Genomic DNA, 26,367 nt, shown 5'->3' with positions numbered 1-26,367 from the left:
GACTTCCGTTATACTTTGTTTAAAAGAATTTTTTTTTTCGTTTCTTTTTTGAAGTTTTAAAATTTCTTTGTTGATAGGGTTACCAATAACCTCGAAAGTCCAATTTTACTATCTTGTTTTGATCAAGAGTAAAGTTGATCAATGCACTGACTACAAGATTATGGTAACGTCTAATAGGCACAAATTTGTAAAGGGTGATGCTAAACGGCCCAACTGGTATGACCCAACTTTGGCCACACCAGTGAAAAACATCCAAGACCCCCTAATTAATTAGCTTATATTTTTCCCTCCAAAACACAAAATTAAATTCTAAGCCTTGAAATATGTGAAAATTAAATGTTGGGAGCTGAAGAGTCTTGTGTATTATATTTGTATTTTCATTGTATTTATGTATATTTTATGTTTATACAAATTATACGATTTAGTGTGTATACAAATTATTGTATTTTCTTCCTTTCTTAAAAACAAATACGGTATACGATTTATTATACTTCTTTCATATCAAACCAAGTCAAGTGGACACTTTACCTTATCTAAAAAATGGATTCAAACCAAGAAAATTCGGTGGTGCAAGAAAATATGAATCCATATCTACTTATTATTTATATTTCATAATTAAATTGCTAATTATATCCCGAAATATAACGATTGATGTCAATTTACTAGTGGAACCATAGTAAACATAGTTATATGGTCGCTATCAATATACGTATGACCTTAATGAATGAAATTATATGTTGCCTACTATACACACATACACACACACACACACACACACACACACACACACACACACACACACATATATATATATAAACGTTCAATGTAACTATATATAAAGCGCAACAATGTAATTAACTAGTGTCAATATCTACTTATTATTTATATTTCTTAATTAAATTGCTAATTAAATCCTAAAATATAACGATTGGTGTCAATTGACTAGTGGAACCATAGTAAACGTAATTTATGGTCGCTATCAATATCTACTTATTATATATATAGACGTTCAATGTAACTATATATAAAACGCAACAATATAATTAACTAGCATCAATATATACTTATTATTTATATTTCATAGTTAAATTGCTAATTATATCCAAAATATAATGATTGGAACCGTAGTACGTAATTATATGGTCGCTATCAATATAGGCATGACCTTAATGAATGAAATTATATGTTGGCTACTATACACATATATATAGACGTACAATGTAACTATATATAAAGCGCAACAATGTAATTAACTAGTGTCAATATCTACTTATTATTTATATTTCTTAATTAAATTGCTAATTAAATCCTAAAATATAACGATTGGTGTCAATTGACTAGTGGAACCATAGTAAACGTAATTTATGGTCGCTATCAATATCTACTTATTATATATATAGACGTTCAATGTAACTATATATAAAGCGCAACAATGTAATTAACTAGTATCAAGTGCAACAATGTAATTAACTAGTATCAATATCTATTTATTATTTATATTTCATAATTAAATTGCTAAGTATATCCAAAATATAACGATTAGTGACAATTTACTAGTGGAACCATAGTAAACGTAATTTTATGGTCGCTGTCACAACCCAAAATCCACTAAGGGTCGTGATGGCACCGGACACCGCTGTCCGGCAAGCCAACCAAAATATTTAATTTAATTCTCGTTTTAATAATTTTGAAAACCATGATTTTCCTTCAATTTCACTAGTAAAGGATAATCATTTCAAATCGAATATGAATGTTAAGAAGTTAATACAAAATACCACATAATTATCCCAGAACTCGGTGTCACAAGTATATGAGCAATTTCTAGGAAATAATGTAATACAACAACCGTCCGGAATACAATATTAGACAGAAAGTAAATACAGTAATCTGAAAGAAACCCTGCTGGCTGCGGGTCGTCTCGAGAAGTGCAGCTCACCTAAGTCTCTGTATCAACCATGCTGCTACGCCCGCTAGGCCACTAGAGGTGCATGCGCCTGTGCAACAAAAATGCACAGCAAGTGTAGTATGAGTACGAAAATAACGTGTACCCAATGAGTATCCCATCAAATCTCGAAGAAGTAGATACGAGAGGTCGACTTCGACACTTACTAGTGGTCCAATAATAATAGTTGTAAAAAAATGGGAGGAGATCATGAATTTTTATAAAGCAATTATAAACTCATAAAGCCGGATAATAGGTAAACAACTTTTCAAATAATAATGGATTCCAAAGATTTATTTTTCATCATCTTTTATCAATTTATCTCTGTCCAGGAAACACAATTATCAACATTTATAAATCTCAGGCAAACAATACAAGCATGCGCATATTATGCCGAGGTCGTACGACCCGATCCAACATAAATGTAAAATGTGCACTGCCGAGGCTCGAACGGTGCGAACCATAGATGCATCTATTACCCCTCTCGCGAATCATACATGCGGCGCGATCAACATAAATAAACAAACACCCTGCTGGCGAATCATACATGCGACGCAGGTACACATATAAATACATGCTCAAACAGCAAATTAAGAATTTATCGGGGAACGTTTATCCAAATAAAAGTCAATTCTCTTTTAGCGATTTAAGAAAATGAAGCTTAACTCTTTTAGAAATTTATTTATCAATTCGATAAGATTTAAGCAATTCAACTGCCAACAAGATTACATATATTCCAAGTATAGTATGCTTTTGGGTCCTAGACTACCTGGACTTACACATAATAGTAGCTACGCACGGACTCTCGTCACCTCGTGCGTACGTAGCCCCCACAAATAGGAGCACATAACAAATTATATCACATATGGGGACAATTCCCTCTTATAAGGTTAGAAAGGAGACTCACCTCGCTCTAAAGATCCATAATCGGCATTCTACGCCCTTCCAAAGACTCAATTCAATGCTAAATGCTCTAAAACTAGCCAATAATTATGCAAATTCATCAATATATGTTCAATTACTCATTACAATCTAATTTATAACAATTCCTAACCCCCGATCGAAAAGTTAACAAAATTGCTCTCGGGCCCATATGCCCGGATTCCGAAATTTCTCGAAGATAAAGTTTACCCATGAACTCACGAACTCAAATATATGATTTTCTCCTAATTTCATACCCAAAATCGTGGTCAAAATTCAAGAATATCAATTTTCTAGGTTTTCCCTCAACCCCAAGTTTCTACCAATTTTCATGCTCAAATCCATAACAAAACCATGCATTTAACTCACAAGGGGTGAAATTAACTTACCTCATGTTTGATGATGAAATCCCTCTCTTGAAGCTCTCCAAAAATCGCCCAAACAAGAGTAAAATTGTGACGACCCGGCCGGTCGTCTTAAGAATTTACGCCCCGATCCCCTATTAATTGCTTTCCCCGAGTTTATTTCTGCTATTTTGATTTGCCAGGATGTTCGGTTTTGAATGTCACGACCCCAAACCCGGACCCGATAGTGATGACGTATCTCGTAAAGACAAGGCCAGCTGACGCTTCCCATTTCCCAATTTATTTACAGTTAAGCATTCAAAAACAATCAAAACATGAATAAATAATCCAAAGTAGCAGATAATATCATAAATACGTGGAAGAACAACCCAACACAGCCCTAACCGGGGTGTCACAAGTCACGAGCATCTAACAACACTGAATACTCAAATGTAACTACATCGTTTAACACTGAACTAAGGACATAAGGAAAAGAGATAGGGAGGAGCTCCGGGCTGAGAATGCCAACAGCTACCTAAAGACTCCTCGAGATCCGCCTGAAGCAGGAATGAATCAGCACTCGTAAGCGGGACCAGCTATGCCTGAATTTGCACATAGGGGTGTAGGGAGTAAAGTGAGTACTCCAACTCAGTGAGTAACAAATGTAAATAATGACTGAAAGTAAGAAAACACGTAAAACGCAAGGCATTCTATAACGAAGCAGTAAAATCAGTAAAACCAGTAAAATTCAAGTAAAACCCTCTTTCAACTAGTAAACAGGTAATTTGACAGATAATTAAGGTAAAGTAAACAAATAGAAGTTCTCCCCTCGGGCATAGTATCAACAAATTCGCCCCTCGGGCAACATCTCAGATTAGTACCAGCCCCTCGGGCTCAATCTCACATCACAATGGGTACCCGCGCTCACTGGGGGTGTGCAGACTCCTGGATGGGCCCCTTAAGGCCCAGGCGCAATAACAAGCCATCTCGTGGCATCAAATCTTGGCCCTCGACCTCATATCAATCAAGCCACCTCGTGGCGTACATATCTCAGGCCCTCGGCCTCAAATTAGTACCAGTGTTTCCTCACAATGTAGGCCCCCGGCCTTACTCAGTCCAAAATCATCACAAGCCTCTTGGGCAATAGTAAAATAGTGTTTGTCAGCCCAAACATCATTTAAAATATCATTTAAGTCTTAAAACTGAGTAAACATGGCTGAGTAGTAAAACAGTGGAAATTAACATGACGGAGTTCAAGTATAAGGTCAAAACAGTGAGGAAGATATCAATAATATCCCCGAAGGGTTCAAATAGTTGGCACAAGACCCAAATATGGCATTCAACCCAAATAATGATGATAGCAAATAGTTTTCAATCAAATACACGGTAAAATCATCAATCAGGGCAGACCAAGTCACAATCCACAGTAGTTAACGACCCCACGCTCGTCATCAAGCATGTGTCTCACCTTAATATAGCACTACGAAGTGCAATCCGGGGTTTCAAACCCTCAGAACATCATTTACAATCATTACTCACTTTGAACCGGCTAAGTCTCTATATTGCGATGCCTTTGCGCCTCGAATCAGCCTCCACGCACGTCGAATATACCCAAAATCAGAACAAGTACGTCAACATATGCTAAGGGAACAAAGCCCAAGCGAAAACAATCAACAAAGGGCACAAATCCCGAAATTACCAAAATCCGACCCCCGGGCCCACTTCTCTAAATTCAGAAATTTTTATACCAATAGATTCCTTATCTTCCCACGAGTCTATGCATATCAAGAATACCAAAATTGGGGTCCAAATGTCCCCTCAAATCCTCAATTTAAGGACTCTTAAACTCAAGCCCTAATCCTCAATTTTTAGCCCTTTAATTCCTTTAATTTCAGCCTTAATCCATGAAATACTATCATATAAATGTGTTTTAGGTGCAAAATCCTTACCTTAACGAAGTTCCCTTGAAATCCCTCTCTCAAATCGCCCAAAAAGCTCCTAAGCCGAAGTCAAAATGGTGGAATAGCTCAATTTCGCGAAATGAAATAACTTATATGTTCTGCCCAGGCCTTTCCACATCTGTGGTCCAAAACCCGCTTCTGCGGTACCGCATATGCAGTTAAATCCTCCGCTTCTGCAGAATTCACTTACCGGACCAAATACCGCATCTGCGGTCCACTAGCCGCATCTACGACTCCTCAGGTGCGGTCCCTCTACCGCATCTGTGATTCCTAACTCTACCGCACCATTCCGCATCTGCGAGCCCCTTCGCATTTGCGATTCCGCAGATGCGATCCCATTAACCGCTTATGTGGTTTCTCATTCCTCAAGCCTCTCCCACTTCTGCGGCCAAATCTCGTTTATGCAGCGCCGCACCTGCGGCCCCCAAATCGCAGGTGCGAAAATACCAGAAGCAGCAATATAAGCTGCTGCAACAAGATTCCAACCTCTCCGTTAACCATCTGAAATTACCCCGAGGCCCCCGAGACCTCAATCAAAAGCTCAAACATAACCCAATACTTTATACAAACTTGTTCCAATCATCAAAACACCTCAAACAACATCAAATCAACTAAAACACCTCGGATTCAAGCCAATCTTTCTAAAATCTTCCAAATTACACCTTCGATCAAAAGCCCAACCAAACCATGTCCAAATGACCTGAAATTTTGTGCACACATCCCAAATCACACAATGGAACTATTACAACTCTCAGAATCCCATTCCGACCCCTATATCAAAATCTCGCCTACCAACCAAAAATTGCTAAAATATCAACTTCGCCAATTCAAGACTAAATCCACTACGAACCTCCAAAATTCATTCCGATCGCGCTCCTAAGTCACAAATCACCTCCCGAAGCTATCCGAATCATCGAAACTCATATCCGAGCCCTCTAACACATAAATCAATATCCGGGTGACTTTTCCAACTTAAACTCACTCTAAAGAGACTAAATGTCTCAAACCTTACCAATTCTTTCCCGAACTCGATCCGACCAACCCGATACCACATAACACAGATAAATAAAGCATATCAAAGCAAAAATGGGGAAACAGAGCTGTAATTCATGAGAAGACTGGTCGGGTTGTCACATCCTCCCTAACTTAAATAAACGTTCGTCCGTGAACGAGTCAAGAAACATACCTGAAGCTTCAAACAGGTGAGGATATATTCTCCGTATATCCCACTCGGTCTCCCAGGTAGCCTCCTCCCCGGGCCGACCTCTCCACTGCACTTTCACTGAAGCTATATCCTTTGATCTCAACTTTCGAACTCGACGACCCAAAATATCTACTGGCTCCACATCATAGGTCAAATCATCATCCAACTGAACTGTGCTGAAATCCAGAACATGAGACGGGTCCCCATTATACTTCCAAAGCATAGAAACATAAAATACCGGATGCACACTCGACAAGTTGGGTGGAAAATCAAGCTCATAAGCCACCTCCCCAATCCTCTGAAGCACCTCAAAAGGCCCAATGAACCGCGGACTCAATTTCCCTTTCTTCCCGAATCTCATAACACCATTTATGGGTGAAACCTTCAACACGACCTTCTCACCCACCATGCAGGACACCTCTTGAACCTTCTTGTCCGCATAACTCTTTTGTCGTGACTGTGCTGTACGAAACCTCTCCTGAATCACCTTTACTTTCTCTAAAGCATCCTGTACCAAGTCTATCCCCAATAGCCTAGCCTTACCGGGCTCGAACCAACCAACTGGAGATCTACAATGCCTCCCATACAAAGCCTCATATGGAGCCATCTAAATACTCGACTGGTAGCTATTATTATAAGCAAACTCTGCAAGCGGTAGAAACTGATCCTATGACCCTCCGAAATCAATGACACAAGCACGCAACATGTCCTCTAATATCTGAATAGTGCGCTCGGATTGCCCGTTCATCTAAGGGTGAAAAGCTGTGCTCAACTCAACCTGAGTACGCAACTCTCGCTGCACAGACCTCTAAAACTGCAAAGTAAACTGAGTGCCCCTATCTGAAATGATGGAAACTGGGACACCATGCAAACGAATAATCTCCCGGATATATATCTCTGCCAACCACTCTAAATAATAGGTAGTATGCATAGGAATGAAGTGCGCGGACTTGGTCAGCCGATCCACAATCACCCAAATAGCATCGAACTTATTCAAAGTCCATGGAAGTCCAACAAAAAAGTCCATAGTGATCCTCTCCCACTTCCAATCAGGAATATCCATCTGCTGAAGCAAACCACCCGGTCTCTGATGCTCATATTTCACCTGCTGACAATTGAGACACCAAGCTACAAATTCCACAATATCTTTCTTCATTCTTCTCCACCAATAGTGCTGCCTCAAATCCTGATAAATCTTCGCGGCACCCGGATGAATGGATTACCGCGAGCTATGGGCCTCCTCCAGAATCAACTCCCGAAGCCCGTCCATATTGGGCACACAAATCCGGCCCTGCATCCTCAATACCCCATCATCATCAATGGTCACATTTCTAGCATCATCATGCTGAACTCTGTCCTTAAGGACAAGCAAATGCAGATCATCATACTAGCGCTCTCTGATGCGCTCATATAAGGAAGACCGAGAAACCACACAAGCCAAAACCCGACTGGGCTCCAAAATATCTAACCTCACAAACCGATTGGCCAAGACCTGAACATCAACCGCAAGAAGTCTCTCCGCAACTGGAATATATTCCAAACTACCCATACTCACTGCCTTTCGGCTCAAGGCATCGGCCACCACATTGGCCTTTCCCGGATAGTACAATATAGTGATATCATAATCCTTAAGCAACTCCAACCATCTCCACTACCTCAAATTAAGATCCTTTTGCTTGAACAAATACTGAAGACTGCGATGATCAGTGAACACCTCACAAGATACGCCATACAAGTAATGCCTCCAAATCTTCAATGCGTGCACTATGGCAGCCAACTCCAAATCATGAATGAGGTAGTTCTTCTCATGGGGCTTCAACTGACGAGAAGCATAAGTAATAACTCTACCCTCATGCATCAATACACAACCAATTCCAACTCTCGAAGCATCACAATACACGGTATATGAATGTGAAACTGATGGTAAAACCAACACTGGAGTTGTGGTCAAAGCTGTCTTGAGCTTCTGAAAGCTCTCCTCACACTCGTCCGACCATACAAATGGAGCACCCTTCTGAGTCAACTTGGTCAAGGGCAATGCGATAGATGAGAATCCCTAAACAAACCGGCGATAATAGCCTACCAAACCAAGAAAGCTGCGAATCTCTGTGGCTGAGGACGATCTGGGCCAACTCTAAACCGCCTCTATCTTCTTCGAATCAACCTGAATACCCTCGCTGGACACCACGTGCCCCAAGAAAGCTACTGAACTGAGCCAAAACTCACACTTGGAGAATTTTGCATAAAGTTTCTCCTCCCTCAATCTCTGCAACACAACTCTCAAATGCTCCGCATGCTCCTCCTAACTACGCGAATACACCAGAATATCATCAATGAAGACTATGACAAACAAATCGAGATAAGGCTGGAACACGGTGTTCATTAAATGCATGAACGCTGCTAGGGCATTGGTCAGCCCAAAAGACATCACCAAGAACTCATAATGACCATATCGGGTCTTGAAAGGTGTCTTAAGAATATCCAAACCCCTGATCTTCAGTTGGTGATAACTTGAACGGAGATCAATCTTGGAGAACACCCTCGCTCCCTGAAGCTGGTCGAATAAATCATCAATACGAGGCAAATAATACTTGTTCTTAATTGTTACCTTATTCAATTGCCTATAATCAATGCACATTCTCATTGTGCCATCCTTCTTCTTTACAAACAAAACTGGCGACACTAGGCCGAATGAACCCCTTATCAAGAAGCTCCTGAAGCTGCTCCTTTAACTCCTTCAAATCTCCTGGTGCCATACGATACAGCAGAATAGAAATGGGCTGAGTGCCCGGCACCAGGTCAATATCAAAATCAATATCCATGTCCGGTGGCATGACATCCCTCACAAATGCTAGATACGAAAGACAACCCTTCCCAACCATAAGCTGGGCCTTCAAGAAAGAGATCACTCTGCTAGGGACATAATCAGTCACACCTCGCCACTCGTTCCGTGGCACACCCGACATAGCCAATGTGACTGTCTTAGCATGACAGTCTAGATTAGAACGACACCGAGATAACCAATCCATGCCTAAAATAACATCAAAATCTACCATGTTCAATAGTAGTAGATCCACTCGGGTCTTCGGACCCCAATAGTCACCACACACGATCGGTACACATGGTCTACAATAATAGTATCGCCCACCGGGGTAGATACATGAACGGGTAAAGCAAGAAACTCATGGGGCGTACCCAAAAAACGAGAAAAGTATGATGACACATAAGAAAAGGTGGAACCGGGATCTAATAGTACAGAGATATCTCTGTGGCAGACTGAAATAATACTTGTAATAACAGCATCTGAAGCGATAACATCGGGTCTGCTTGGGAGTGCATAGAAACGGGCCTGACCGCCCCCTGATCAACCTCCCCCTCTAGGGTGACCCTTGGCTGACTGACCTCCTCCCCTAGCTGGCTGAGCAGGTGGTGGTAAAGAAACTGGAACTGAAGCCGATGACTGACCCCTCTGTTGTGACGAACTAGCAACATGACAAGGACACTGCCTCCACATGTGGCCTATCTCTCCACACTCATAACAACTCCCAGGTGGTGGATAAGGGGACTAAAGGAAACCCCTCACACCGGAGTGACTAGCAGATGCACTCGGCATAGAAGAGCCCTAAGCGATGGAGCACGAGATGAACTCTGAGCTGGAAGGGCGCTGAGTGATAACTGGCCCTGCTAATATCCATGATAACCATGATCCGAAGATGCCCCATGATAACCTGGGCAAGCTGGTTGAGCAGAACTGAATGAACGGCCTCTGCCGTGCTGAAATTGACCCCTCGAAGGAGTACCATTGTAACTGCCAGATCCTCGAGGCCTCTTCTCCTCTCGCTCCTGGCGACGAATAGACTCAATCTCACGGGCAATATCCACAGCCTCCTCGAGAGTAGCACCAATCACTCTCTCCCTGGTCATGAGAATACATAGCTAATAAGTAAGACCATCAATAAACCTCCTAATCCTCGCTCTATCTGTCGGGACCAACCAGATGGCATGACGATCCAACTCAGAGAAACTCAACTCATACGGCGAAACAGTCATCTCCCCCTGATGCAACCACTTAAATTGCCTACGCAGCTCCTCTCTACGAGCCTGCGGCACATACTTTTCCAAAAAAGAGAATAGAGAACTGCTGCCAGGTAAGAGGTGCTGCACCAATAGGCCTACACCTCTCAAAATCCTCCCACCAAGTGAAAGCAACTCCTGAAAACTGATAGGTGGTAAAAGCGACCCCGCTGGTCCCCTGAATACCGGCAACACGAAGCATCCTCTAACACTTATCCAAGAAGCCCTAGGCATCCTCTCTCTTTGTGCCACTGAAGGTTGTCACACCTCCTTTTTTACCTACACCCCCGTAAAGGGGTATAAAAGGGAGTTTTTCCAATTTAAGTGACAATCAAAACGGGATTTATTTATTAGAGATTTAGAGTCGCCACATGGGATAATTTTATGGTGTCCCAAGTCACCGGTTCAAATCCCAAATTGAGGAAAAGATTGACTCTGTTTTACAGTCCGCGAATAGAAATTCTGAATAAGGAATTTTGTTAACCCGGGGGAAGGTGTTAGGCACCCCCGGATTCCGTGGTTCTAGCACGGTCGCTTAAACTATTACAATTGGCATATTATCTGATTTTAATACATGTTTTAAACCTATGGTGCAATTTTTAACTTATTAACCGCTTTCAAATATTTTAGGGAAGACTTCAACGTCATCCAAAACACATCTTTGGACCACGCCACATGAAATGCACCCGCAGTCCGAGACACATTTTATTTAACGTTGCTAAGATTTGGAGTTGGGTCACATGAAATGCACACTCGAATTTGAAATTAGGTATCATAACTATGTCACGGGAACCATACCCATAGTCACAATGGTTTATTAAAATGCGCCCAAAGCCAGCTACATCGTTTGTGATTTATGGATGTATTGTGAATAAGTGTAACATTTAGATATTATTGTAATTAAAGAGATTATTTATTAGATTAAAAAAATTATCATTTAAGAAGTTGCAAATAAAATAAACTATTCTAAATAAGGGAAGATAAGACCAATGACTAAAACAATGGTATGTGAATACAGATAATTGCTACAACGTCAACAGAGGGTTCCTCGCTTCAAGCCATATGCGTTTAATTAAAATGGAGCTATCAAACAAATGGACGATATGATTGAAAACAACTTTGACAACTTAGTACATGCTTGCAAGATTTATGATAAGTGTATATTGTCATTTTGAGACCCAACAAACAAATAAATAAATATATACAAAACCAAAATAAAAGTTCTGTGATCCACAAATTTGAAATAAAACACTCAATACTCATTCAGGATTTTCAACGATGCTAAGTAAAATGATGAACTAAACATAAGCACTCATAAACAAAGTTCAATCCTCTAAAACTTAAAGTTAAACCGAAATACGATGACCCAAATTATTGAAGAGGAAATAAAATAGAAAGAAGCTGAACCTTTATGTAGATGACTGTGAACTTTAATTACAGTAGCTCAATTATCTGACAGCTTTCAAACGGAGCCTTTCGGATCGCGGAAACTTCAGGCGATCAACTACAGTTCTAACGAAACCCACTTGTTGCCCCCAACTCGAACCCGACTCAAGAAAGTCGACCAAGCTCCAGTTGTTTCAGAGGTGGTTTGAGGTGTTTTAGATTTGAAAATGGTGGTCGTTTTCAGTCTTTTTTTTGGACTGCTCTTTGCTGCAATTTTGCTGGTGTTCATGGTGTTGTTGCTCGGCTGGAGGTGATGGCTGGTGGAGTAGAGGGGTTCTGCCGCTGGGGTTTTTAAACTCAGGATTGGTGCTGTTTCTTTGCTAAAGAAGAAGATGGCCGACGTGTTTTTTTTTGGGTCGTCAACAATGAAGAAGAATGGCGGGCAGGGGGGTCCTTTTTTAGAATTTGCGGCACTGCCTGTCAGCCTTCTGCAGATTTTTTTAGGCGTTCTTTCTTCTCTCTTTGTATGATTTTTATATCTTCTATATCTTGGGGAGAAAACTAATGTGTAGTTCCCCTCTAAAAGAAAATGTCAGAAAAATGATAAAGGGAATCCAATTCTGTTAGGTGGACACGTGATTTTGGAGGAAAGATAGAAAATGGGGACCATTAAAATATTCCTTTGATTTCTTTCGTTCCTTTTCTTTCTTCAGTTTCCTCCTTCTGTTTTTTCCAAACTTTGTTACTCTTTATCATTTCTTTGCTTTTCTTGTTTTTTGTTTCAATCCCTTTGTTTGTTTTGTGTTTTTTTTTTTTCATTTTTCATTCTTTTTAATATTAAATAAAAGTACTATTTATCTAAATAACATGAAATATTAAAAGGAAATTAAGATAGCTATGTTAAAGTAAATTAATATTATTTGATATATATATATATATATATATATATATAAATTAACATAGCTATGTTAAAGTAATTTAAATACCATATATTAAAAAAAACCTACAACTTAATACTAAACTAAGTAAATATATTATTATACTTTTTTTTGAAATTTCTTCTTATCTTTTTTGAAAAATAAAATGTCAAGGCTATTTTGTATTTTTCAGGAGTAAAACTAACTATACAAAATATCAACTAGCTAAAATAAGGGAGAATAATTTTTGTAGTTTTTATTTTTATTTTTTAAGATAAGATAGAGCAAAAGAGTTCAAACTAGTAAAAATAGCAAATTAGACCAAAAAGAAATATATAAACCCTAAGATGTGTAAAATTTTGGGGAGGGGCAAAATTTACATGTCTACAAAGGTCAGAGGCTACAATCTACCAAATCTCTCCAACCTACGCTGCTCATCCTCCGGCATGACAGGAACCACATAGTCATGAGCAGCTGCAACCGGTTGGGCTGAATGCGCCCCCGACGTCTGAAGTCCATGCACGACTTGCTCAGGTGTGCGAGCGGCAGGAGTCTGATTGCCTCCCCCGGCCTGTGAAGTAGCTGCGGCTGTAGTGTCTAAAACCGCCAGAGATAGGCCAGTGCAAACTGATAAGATCTGTGCCAAGGCCTCCTAACCGGAGTCGAAACATGAATAAACAATTCAAAGTAGCAGATAATATCATAAATACGATGAAGAACAACCTAATACAGCCCTAACCGGGGTGTCACAAGTCACGAGCATCTAACAACACTGAATACTCAAATGTAACTACAACGTTTAACACTGAACTAAGGACATAAGGAAAAGAGATAGGGAGGAGCTCCAAGCTGCGAACGCCAACAGCTACCTAAAGACTCCTCAAGATCCGCCTGAAGCTGGAATGAATTAGCGCTCGTGAGCGGGACTAGCTACGCCTGAATCTGTACACAGGGGTGCAGGGAGTAAAGTGAGTACTCCAACTCAGTGAGTAACAAATATAAATAACGATTGAAAGTAAGAAAACACGTAAAGCGCAAGGCCTTCTATAACAAAGCAGTAAAATCACTTAAAATCAGTAAAACTAGTAAAATTCAAGTAAAACCCTCTTTCAACCAGTAAACAGGTAATTTGACAGATAATTAAGGGAAAGTAAACAAATAGAAGTTCGCCCCTCGGGCACAGTATCAACAAATCCGCCCCTCGGGCAACATCCCAGATCAGTACCAGCCTCTCGGACTCAATATCACATCATAATAGGTACCTACGCTCATTGGGGGTGTACAGACTCCTAGATGGGCCCCTTACGACCCAAGCGCAGTAACAAGCCATCTCGTGGCATCAAATCTAGGACCTCGGCCTCATATCAATCAAGCCACCTCGTGGCATACATATCTCAAGCCCTCGGCCTCAAATCAGTATCAGTGTTTCCTCACAATGTAGGCCCCCGACCTTACTCAGTCCAAAATTATCACAAGCCTCTCGGGCAATAGTAAAACAGTGTTTCTCAGCCCAAACATCATTTAAAATATCATTTAAGTCTTAAAACCAAGTCAACATGGTTGAGTAGTAAAACAGTGGAAATTAACATGACTGAGTTCAAGTATAAGGTCAAAACAGTGAGGAAGATATCAATAAAAATCCCCGAAGGGTTCAACTAGTTGGCACTAGGCCCAAATATGGCATTCGGCCCAAATAATGATGATAGCAAATAGTTTTCAATCAAATACGCAGTAAACTCATCAATCGGGATGGACAAAGTCACAATCCCCAATAGTGCACGACCCCACGCTCGTCATCAAGCATGTGCCTCAGCTCAATATAGCACTACGATGTGCAATTCGGGGTTTCAATCCCTTAGAACATCATTTACAACCATTACTCACCTTGAACCGGCTAAGTCTCTAGCTCGCAATGCCTTTGCCCCTCGAATAGGCCTCCACGTGCGTCGAATCAACCCAAAATCAGAACGAGTACATCAATATATGCTAAGGGAACAAAGCCCAAGTGAAAACAATCAACAAAGGGCACAAATCCCAAAATTACCAAAACTCGACCCCCGTTTCCACGTCTCGAAATTCAGAAATTTTTACACCAATAGATTTCTTATCTTCCCACGAGTCTATGAATATCAAGAATTCCAAAATCGGGGTCCAAATGACCCTTCAAATCCTCAATTTAAGGCCTTTTAAACTCAAGCCCTAATCCTCCATTTTTAGCCCTTTAATTCCTTTAATTTCAGCCTTAATCCATGAAATACTACCATAGAAATGTGTTTTAGGTCCAAAATCCTTACCTTATCAATGTTCCCTTGAAATCCCTCTCTCAAATCGCCCAAAAAACTCCCAAGCCGAAGTCAAAATGGTGGAATAGCTCAATTTCGCGAAATGAAATAACTTATATGTTCTGCCCAGGCCTTTCCACATCTGCGGTCCAAAACCCGCTTCTGCGGTACCTCATATGCAGTCAAATCCTCCGCTTCTATAGAATTCACTTATCGGACCAAATACTGCATCTGCGGTCCACTAGCTGCATCTACGACTCCGCAGGTGCGGTCCCTCTACCGCATCTGCGATTCCTGACTCTACCGCACCATTCCGCATCTGTTAGCCCCTTCGCATCTGCGATTCCGCAGATGCGATCCCATTAGCTGCTTTTGCGGTTTCCTATTCCTCAAGCCTCTCCCGCTTCTTCGGCCAAATATCTGCTTATGCGGTGCTGCACCTGCGGCCCCCAAACCGCATGTGCGAAAATACCAGAAGCAGCAATATCAGCCGCTGCAACAAGATTCCAACCTCTCCGTTAACCATCCGAAATCACCCCGAGGCCCCAGGGACCTCAACCAAAAGCACAAACATAACCCAATGCCTTATAAAAACGTGTTCCAATCATTAAAACACCTCAAACAACATTAAATCAACTAAAACACCTCGGATTCAAGCCAAACTTTCTAAAATCATTCAAATTACGCTTTCGATCAAAAACCCACCCAAACCATGTCCAAATGACTTGAAATTTTTCACACACATCCCAAATCACACAAGGGAACTACTGAAACTCTCGGAATCTCATTCTGACCCCTATATTAAAATCTCGCCTACCAACCAGAAATCGCCAAAATATCAACTTTGCCAATTCAAGCCTAAATCCACTACGAACCTCCAAAATTTATTTCGATCACGTTTCTAAGCTACAAATCACCTTCCGAAGCTATTCGAATCATTGGAACTCACATCTGAGCCCTATAACACATAAGTCAACCTTCGGTTGACTTTTCCAACTTAAACTCACTCTAAAGAGACTAAGTGTCTCAAACCTTACCAAATCCTTCCCGAACTCGATCCGACTAAACCGATACCACATAACATGGATAAATAAAGTATAACAAAGCAGAAATGGGGAAAACAGAGCGCTGAATCATGAGACGACTGGCAGGGTCGTCATATTGAATTTCGGATAGTTTTGGGACACTTAGTCCCTAAATGAGAGCTTAAGTGTTGGAAAGTTGACCGTAGTCGGAACAGTGTGAAGACAGCCTCGGAATGGAAATATGATGGTTCCGTTAGCTCCGTTGGGTGCTTTCGGGCTTAGGGGCGTGTTCAGATTGTATTTTTGAGGTCCGTAGCTAATTTAGGCTTGAAATGCCGAAAGGTCAAATTTTGAAGTTTCCCGTTCGATAGTGAGATTTTGATTCGAGGGTCGGAATGGAATTTCGGAAGTTGGAGTATCTCTATAGTGTTGAATGTGACGTGTGTGCAAAATTTCAGATCATTCGAACAAGGTTTGATAGACTTTTTGATCGAAAGCATATTTTTAGAGTTTTTGGGATTCTTAGGTTTGAATCCGATGAAAATAGGTGTTTTGATGTTGTTTTGAGCGTTCCGAAGGTTGGAACAAGTTTGAATAAAGTTGTGGGATATGTTGGTAGGTTTGGTTGAGGTCCCGAGGGCCTCAAGATGATTTTGGATGGTTGACGGAAGCATTTTGGAGTTTTGAAATTGCAGCTTCAGCTGGTTTTTGGTCGTAACTGCACCTGCAGTTTGGGTCCCGTAGGTGCTGGGCTGCAGAAGTGGCTCTGTGGTCGCAGAAGAAGAATGGGAGAGGTCAAGCAGGAGTTGCAGAAGTGGTAGGTTCTCCGCATGAGCGGTACCGCATTTGCAGACGGGGAGTCGCAAATGCAGAAGGTGGTTTTAAGTGAGAAGTCACAGATGCGACCCTTGTTCCGCATAAACGGGATCGCAGAAGCGGTCCCAGAACCGCAAATGCGGTAACAGCTGGGCAAAAATAGGAAATTTCGAGGGTTAGTTTCAAAAGTTGAAAATTCGATTTGGAGCTCGAGAGAGGGCAATTTTGAGAGGAAATTGAAGAGAAGATCATTGGGTAACAATTCTTTAACCCTTTCTAGTTATATTACATCAATCTATAGTTAGTTTGATCATTTAATTTCGGATTGGAGATGAAAATTGGGAAAAAGTTGGAAGAAAGTTCTTAGACCTAAAATTCGACTTTTGGTTGGGAATTTGACCTTAGATATGGATAATTTTTGTATGCATGAACTCGTGAGAGTATGAGGATTCTGAAAATATAAATTTTAACTGATTCTGAGACGTGGGCATAAGGGGCATTTTGGTCATTTTACCTAATTTTGCGTATTAGCTTAGAATTTCTTTGCAGTGACTTGAAGTGTTATTTACATTATACAATTGAATTGAATAGATTTGGGACATTTGTAGTCGAGTACTCGTAGCAAGAGCGTGGTTTCGGGTTGATTATTAAGCCTATTCGAGGTAAGTGACTTATCTAACCTTGTGTGGGGGACTTCCCCTTAGGATTTGGTATATTTGGTAATTGAAATGCCTTGTACGTGAGGTGATGAGTGCGTACTTGTGCTAATTATTGGAAATCCAATTTTCATTAAGTAATTACTAGTATGTTTTTTTTCATGCTTTTATTACTTGCACCATTAAACATGTTGTTAGCTTAGGAAAGCATGTCTAAGTGACTTAATTATTTTACTTGCTCAAACTGCCTTACCTGAATTCTGTGCAGCATGCTAGGCTAGAATTACTTGTTTGCCTTAATATGGAATTTGCCATTTCTGAATATTTTCCTGTTGTTGCTGTGTATTTATATTGAGACTGCGGATGTGGGATTCCGGTAGCTCCCCCTTGCCTATTTATTTTGGGACTACGGATGTGGGATTTTGGTAGATTCCCCTGCACAGTTACATGGAACTACGGGAATGCACCTGGTAGATTCCCCCAGTACTGGGTATTTACATTTGGGACTACGAAACGAGATTCCGGTAGATCCCCGCGCACTATGAGTTGGGCTACGGGACGGGATCCCGAGAGATCCATTGGATATGTATATTTGGGAATACAGGACGGTATCTTGGGAGATTCCCGATTGTTATTTTGATACTGAACCGTATTTCTTTCTGTGTTTACCTTGTCTCTGTAATAGTTGTTGTTGCCCTTTCTATCTTGTGATACTTTTATTGCTGCACTTATTTATATTGTTATGTTCTACACTGTTGAACCTTATAATTTATTTAACCTCAGTAGGGCCCTGACCTTCCTCGTCACTACCCGACCGAGGTTAGGCGTAACACTTACTGAGTACCGCTGTGGTGTACTCATGCCCTTTCTAAGCATGTTTTTCATGTGCAGATCCAGGTACCTTGACTCAGACTTACCATCCTTGAGGCGAGGCGACCCTTCGGAGACTTCGAGGTATATCTGCCGCGTCCGCAGACCGAGGAGTCTCGCTCTATTCTCTCTTGTAATTACAACCCTTCTGTATTTATTTGTTTTAGACTATTCGGGAGTTAGAGCACTATGTAATATCCTTAGCTTGTGATTCATGGGTTTCCGGGTCTTGGAAGTATGTATCGGTTTGAGAGTTAAATATTGTGTATGCCGAGCGGCACTTTTAAACACTGTTTTATTACTCTAATTCTGTTTTAAATCATTTAATTTCCGTAATTTGGTTTATCTTCCGCAACTTAGGCTTACCTATTCGTAGAGACTAGGTGCCGTCATGACGGTTCACGTAGGGCCAACCGGTGTCGTGACAAAAATGGAGGAAAATGGCCAAGACCCCCGATTTTTAAAGAACCTTACTGCTTCCAGCAATTCCGCACCTACGGTCACACGACTGATTCTGCAGTTCCGCAGGTGCGGCCCCTCTACCGCTCCTACGGTTTCTCTCCGGGCTCCACTTTCCGCTTCTGTGCCTCGACTCCCGCAGGTGCGGTCCCGCTTCTGTAGCGATATGACCGCATCTACGATCTTTACATTTCCATCCCAAAATTGCATCTGCAACTCTCCTGGCCCCTGCGGCCCAAGCCTCGCAGGTGCGGTTACACCAGAAGACAGGTGCTGCACTTCCTCTTCCAATTTCTAAAATTGATTCGTTAACCATTCGGAATCCACCCAAGGCCCCCAGAATCCCAACCAATCTTACCAACCAGTCCCAAAATACATTACGAACTTGCTCGAGGCCTCAAATCATATCAAACAATACTAAAATCATGAATCGACCCCCAATCCAAGCTTAAGGAACTTTAGAATTTCAAACGTCTACATTCGATGACGAAACCTATCAAATCACGTCCGATTGACCTCAAATTTTGCACACAAGTCATATTTGACATTATGAACCTATTCCAACTTCCGGAATTGGATTCCGATCCCGATATCAAAAAGTCCACTTCCGGTCAAACTCTCAAAAACCTTCAAATTTCTATCTTTAGCCAAATGACTCCAAAATGACCTACGGACCTCCGAATTCACTTCCGATCGCGCTCCCAATACCAGAATCACCATACGAAGCTATTCCCAAACTCAGAATCTCAAATGGACATTGATAACCCCGAAATGCACTTCAATGCAAACTTATGAGATTCTTCCAAAAATGCTAACTTCCACAATAGGCGCCGAAACGTTCCCGGGTCTTCCAAAACCCAGTCCGGATACATGCCCAAGTCCAAAATCATCATACGAACCTGCTGGAACCTTCGAATCCCGATTCTGAGGTCGTTTACTAAAAAATCTAACCTTAGTTAATTCTTTCAACTTAAAGCTTCCGAAATGAGAATTCTCTTTTCAAATCAACTCCGAACTTCCCGGAATTCAATTACGACCGTGCACACAAGTCATAATACCTGAAGTGAAGCTGCTCATGGCCTCAAACTACTGAACAATGCGCTAGAGCTAAAACGACCATAGTAAACGTAATTTATGGTCGCTATCAATATCTACTTATTATATATATAGACGTTCAATGTAACTATATATAAAGCGCAACAATGTAATTAACTAGTGTCAATATCTATTTATTATTTATATTTCATAATTAAATTGCTAATTATATCCCAAAATATAATGATTGGTGTCAATTGACTAGTGGAACCATAGTAAACGTAATTTATGGCCGCTAGCAATATCTACTTATTATATATATAGACGTTCATTGTAACTATATATAAAGCGCAACAATGTAATTAACTAGAATTAATATCTACTTATTATTTATATTTCATAATTAAATTGCTAATTATATCCCAAAATATAACGATTGGTGTCAATTAACTAGTAGAACCATAGTAAACGTAATTTATGGTTGCTATCAATTTCTACTTATTATATATATAGACGTTCAATGTAACTATATATAAAGCGCAACAATGTAATTAACTAGCTTCAATATCTACTTGTTATTTATATTTCATAATTAAATTGCTAATTATATCCAAAATATAATGATTGGTGTCAATTGACTAGTGGAACCATAGTAAACGTAATTATATGGTCGCTATCAATATACGCATGACCTTAATGAATGAAATTATATGTTGGCTACTATACACATATATATAGACATTCAATGTAACTATATATAAAGCGCAACAATGTAATTAACTAGCATCAATATCTACTTATTATTTATATTTCATAATTAAATTGCTAATTATATCCCAAAATATAACCATTGGTGTCAATTGACTAGTGGAACCACAATAAACATAATTTATGGTCGCTATCAATATCTACTTATTATATATATAGACGTACAATGTAACTATATATAAAGCGCAACAATGTAATTAACTAGTATCAATATCTACTTATTATTTATATTTCATAATTAAATTGCTAATTATATCCCAAAATATAACGATTGGTGTCAATTGACTAGTGGAACCATTGTAAACATAATTTATGGTCGCTATCAATATCTACTTATCATAATTAAATTACTAATTATATCCCAAAATATAATGACTGGTGTCAATTGACTAGTGGAACCATAGTAAATATAATTTATGGTCGCTATCAATATCTACTTATTATATATAGACGTTCAATGTAACTATATATAAAGCAGAACAATATAATTAACTAGCATCAATATCTACTTATTACTTATATTTCATAATTAAATTGCTAATTATATTCCAAAATATAATGATTGGTGTCAATTGGCTAGTGGAACCATAGTAAATATAATTTATGGTCGCTATCAATATCTACTTATTATATATAGACGTTCAATGTAACTATATATAAAGCAGAACAATATAATTAACTAGCATCAATATCTACTTATTACTTATATTTCATAATTAAATTGCTAATTATATTCCAAAATATAATGATTGGTGTCAATTGGCTAGTGGAACCATAGTAAATATAATTTATGGTCGCTATCAATATCTACTTATTATATATACTAGTTTAGTGATGACTATAGTTGCATAGTTATTTAAAATATTACTATAACTCACATGTAGTAATACTTTTTTGATATTGCATTATGATATTGTTATTTTTGTCATATGCTCGTATTAAAATTATATTAAATTGCTAATTTTTAATATCTAATATATATATATATTAAAGTCATTAAAATTGTAATGGATTACAATATCAATAGCTTTTATGGTTATTTATATTGAATATAATTAGTTATCAATATAATTACATACAAGAACATATTTGTTTAAATGTGAGATAATTAAATACTTAAAATTAACTAAGTAGATCACATAGTTAGTTAAATTAAATTAAAATTTAAATGTAATAATTTACTTAATATAAAATATTATCACGACCTGGATTTCTCACCCTCGGGAGTCGTGATAGTGCCTACTCGTAGAAGCTAGGCAAGCCACTAAACATAGAAAATTTCTAACTCTTTCATTTTTAACCCTTTTTAACAATCTGAATTAACAGGTATCCAACATTTAGATATTAACGATAAATGAAATCAAGCGGAAGACTTAATCTAATATAATAACCAAGACCAGTACGATAATGACAACACACATCTCTACCCGGAATCTGGTGTCACAATATCACGGACGGACTAAGATTACTACAACAAATGTCTGAAAAAAATACAATTTGTCACAAAATTTAATGAAAACAGAGTACATAATAAAGTAGAAGAGAACGGCGGGCCTGCGGACGCTTGCAGGACTATCTCGGGATCTCTGGCTGTACTGAAGGCAGGCTCCCCAAGTGCTACTGTCCAAAAACTGCTCCAGAATATGCACATAGTGCAGAGTGTAGCATCAGCACAACCGACCCCATATGCTGGTAAGTGTCTGGCCTAACCCTGGCGAGGTAGTGACGAGGCTAGGACCAGACTCCAGAAAAACCTGTGCAGTTATATAATATGCAGCGAAAAACAAACAGGAAAAAACAATTAACATGGGAGGGGTACATGCTATGGGGAAAATATCGAATCCAACAGAAACTTAAGAGAAATATGAGAGAACAATTGAAGATTTACAACAAAAGCATAATAACATTGTTGCGGCACGCAACCCGATCCCTATCATTTAACACTGTTGCGGCGTGCAACCTGATTCATTTATTTCACTATTGCGGCATGCAACCCGATCCAATATAACATTGTTGCAGCGCGCAACCCGATCCAATATAACATTGTTGCGGCGTGCAACCCGTTCCATATATAGTATTGTCGCGGAGTGCAACCCGATCCAACATAACATTTATATACCTTTAGTAACAACCATACCCTTTTTTTTAAAAACGAGTCGTCTTCTTCAAGACGACCACAGTAAAAGTAAATACATAACGACAAAGGAGAAATAGCTATAACCAATCTTAACCCAACTTTTACTCATCTCAGCTAACACCAATACTCAATCAAAAGTAATTTCCACGAAAACAAACTTAATCCTTGCTCAATATCGAGAATCATCAATTAAAGCATCCGTAGTACTATTTAAGAACACAAAATAAATTGCAATTTAAAACTCACGGTCATGCTCGACACCAACGTATAAATACTCGTCACCATGCCTATACATCGTACTCAACAAGAAACAAATAGCAAATAAGACACAACTCCTAATCCCTCAAGCTAAAGTTAGACCGAACACTTACCTCGAACTTCCATGGCCAACTCAAGCCTCAAACACCGCCTTTCCTTTTGAATATGGCTCTAAATCAATTGTATCTAGACATAATCGACTTAATAACATCAATAAATGCTAAACAATCCAATTCCAATGCTTAATTATAGCTTTCCCATCATTCTTCCCAAAAAGTCAAAAATTGACCCCAGGCCCACTTGGTCAAAACACGAGGTTCGGACCAAAATCCAATCACCCATTCATCCACGAGTCCGAATATATATTTTGTTTTGAAATCCGATCCCAAAACTAGGTCAAATTCCCAAATAATTAAAAAGCCCTAACTCTACCCAAATCCCTAATTTTCTACCCTTAATCTCATGTTTTAGGCCTAGAAATCTAGTGGGTGTTGATAAAAATGGAAGAAAACGAGCTTAGGATTACATACCTATGAAACTATGGTGAAGTTCCTCTTCAAAAATCACCCAAGAGGTGTGGAGAAGATGAAGTTTATGAGAAATGGTGGAATTCCCGTAATACAATCTGTTTTTGGAACTTTAAATAACTGGGCGAATTTGCTCTATGCGTTCACGATGAACTAGGCTTGAGAGACCTTCGCGTTCGCAGAAATGGGCTCGCGTTCGCGGATAACTAACTCCTCGAGCCTTCGCGTTTGCGTCCAGGTGGTCGCGTTCGCGTAGGTATAATACCCCCCGCTCAGGCTCATAAGCCATCGCGTTCGCGTATGTTGGGTCGCGTTCGCAAAGGGTATCCCCCCTTAGCCTCGCGTTCGCGAAGAAGAAATTTGGCACTTGGGTGCCCACGCGAATGCGAAGAGAAAAATCCCTGGGAACTGAACAACAAAAACCTGCAAATTTTTTGAGTTCAAAAACCTTTCGAAACACATCCGAAACACACCTGAGCCCTCGGGGCTCCAAACCAAACATACGTACTAACTCAAAAACATCATATGAACTTATCCATGCAATCAAATCGCCAAATTAACCCCTTAAACAACGAATTAAACCTCAAAATCAATGAAATATTTCAAAACTTCTTAAAACGTTAAATTTTGCATTAAAGGTCCGAATCACATTAAACGAATTCCGTTTCTTACCAAACTTCACAAAATTATCTTAAATCACATATAAGACCTGTACCGGGCATCAGAACCAAAATAGAAGCCCGATACCGACATGTTCTAATCAAAATTCATTTTCAAATCCTTTAAACAATTTTAGAAAACAATTTTCTTTAAAAAATTCATCTCTCGTGCTTGGGACCTCGGAATTTGATTCCGGGCATACGCCCAAGTCCCATATTTTACTACGGACCCTCCGGGACCGTCAAATTACGGGTACGGGTCCGTTTAACCAAAACATTGACCGAAGTCAAATTAATTCATTTTATAGTCAAAATTTATCATTTTCACAGTTTTTCACATATAAGCTTTCTGGCTATGCGCCCGGACTGCGCACACAAATCGAGGTGATGCTAAAAGAGATTTTTAAGGCCTCGAAACATAGAATTCAATTTAAAAACAAATGATGACCACATTCTCCACCTCTAAAACAACCGTTTGTTCTCGAACGGACAGAAGAAGGAAGTACCTGAGTCAGGGAAAAGATGGGGATAACGGCTTCGCATATCGGACTCGGACTCCCAGGTTGATGCCTCAGCAGGCTGACCTATCCACTAAACACGAATAGAAGGAAAACTCTTTGATCTCAACTGACAAACCTGTCGGTCTAGAATAGCTACCGGCTCTTCCTTATAAGACAAGTCCTTGTCCAACTGGACAGTGCTGAAATCTAACACGTGGGATGGATCGTCGTGACATTTTCGAAGCATGGACACATGAAACACTGGATGCACGACTGATAAGCTCGAAGGCAATGCAAGTCTATAAGCCACCTCTCCCACTCGATCGAGGATCTCAAACGGGCCAATGAAACTAGGGATAAGCTTTCCCTTCTTCCCAAATCTCATCACACCCTTCATAGGCGACACTCGAAGCAAAGCTCGCTCACTGACCATAAATGCTAAATCACGAATCTTTCGGTCGGCATAACTCTTTTGCTTGGACTGAACTGTACGAAGCCTATCCTGAATGGTCCTGACCTTGTCCGAGGCATCCTAAACCAGATCCATACCCAACAATCGAGCCTCTCCCGGCTCAAACTATCCAACCGGAGACCGACATCGCCTACCATATAAAGCCTCATAAGGAGCCATCTGGATACTCGACTGGTAGCTGTTGTTGAAGGCAAACTCTGCTAAAGGCAAAAAACTGATCCCACGAGCCTCCAAAGTCAATGACACAAGCTCGGAGCATATCCTCCAAAATCTGAATGGTCCGCTTGGACTGCCTATCCGTCTGAGGATGAAACACTATGCTCAACTCAACCTGCGTGTCCAACTCTCGCTGAAATGCTCTCCAGAAGCGTGAGGTAAACTACGTACCTCGGTCTGAAATGATAGACACAAGCACACCATGAAGGCTAACAATCTCCCGAATTGGTCAGCCTATCAACAATGACCCATACTGCGTCGAACTTTCTTCGAGTCTGCGGGAGTCCAACAATGAAATCCATAGTGATCCTCTCCCACTTCCACTAGGGAAGCTCAATTCTCTAAAATGAACCACCAGGCCTCTGATGCTCGTACTAAACCTGCTGACAATTCATACACCGAGCCACATATGCAACGATATCCTTCTTCATTCTCCGCCACCAATAATGCTGCCGCAAATCCTGATACATCTTCGTGGCACCCAGATGAATAGAGTACCGGGAGCTATGGGCATCCTCTAAAATCAACTCTCGGAGTCCATCCAAATTAGGCACACAAACTCGACCCTGCAATCTCAAAAATCCATCATCACCTAAGGTAACCTGCTTGGCACCTCCGTGCTGCACCGTGTCTCTAAGGACACACAAATGGGGTTCATCATATTGCCGATCACGAATACGCTCCAATAATGAAGAACGAGTGACTGTGCAAGTTAACACATGGATGGGCTCAAACACATCCAACCTCACGAATTGATTGGCCAAAGTCTGAATATCCAAAGCAAGCAGTCTCTCACTGACCGGAATATAAGCAAGACTGCTATACTGGCTGACTTCCTACTCAAAGCATTGGCCACCATATTGGCCTTTCTCGGATGATATAAGATGGTGATATCGTAGTTTTTCAACAACTCTAACCACCTCCTCTGCCTCTAATTC

The 26,367-nt window shown here is 40.1% G+C and overlaps 1 long non-coding RNA gene across 1 annotated transcript; it reads right to left on the bottom strand.

Moving 5' to 3' along the window:
* Positions 1–3,524: 3,524 nt before the first annotated feature.
* Positions 3,525–12,457, bottom strand: LOC142170634 (uncharacterized). Its single transcript, XR_012699887.1, has 2 exons — positions 11,854–12,457; positions 3,525–3,809 (listed from the first exon to the last, which is right to left on the bottom strand). It is a non-coding gene; the product is annotated as an uncharacterized LOC142170634 (long non-coding RNA).
* Positions 12,458–26,367: the final 13,910 nt, after the last annotated feature.

Source organism: Nicotiana tabacum, chromosome 16 (assembly GCF_000715075.1).
Source record: "Nicotiana tabacum cultivar K326 chromosome 16, ASM71507v2, whole genome shotgun sequence".
NCBI lineage: Eukaryota > Viridiplantae > Streptophyta > Magnoliopsida > Solanales > Solanaceae > Nicotiana > Nicotiana tabacum.
Note: the sequence above shows the minus strand (reverse complement) of the source record. Positions and strands in the feature narration are given on the sequence as shown.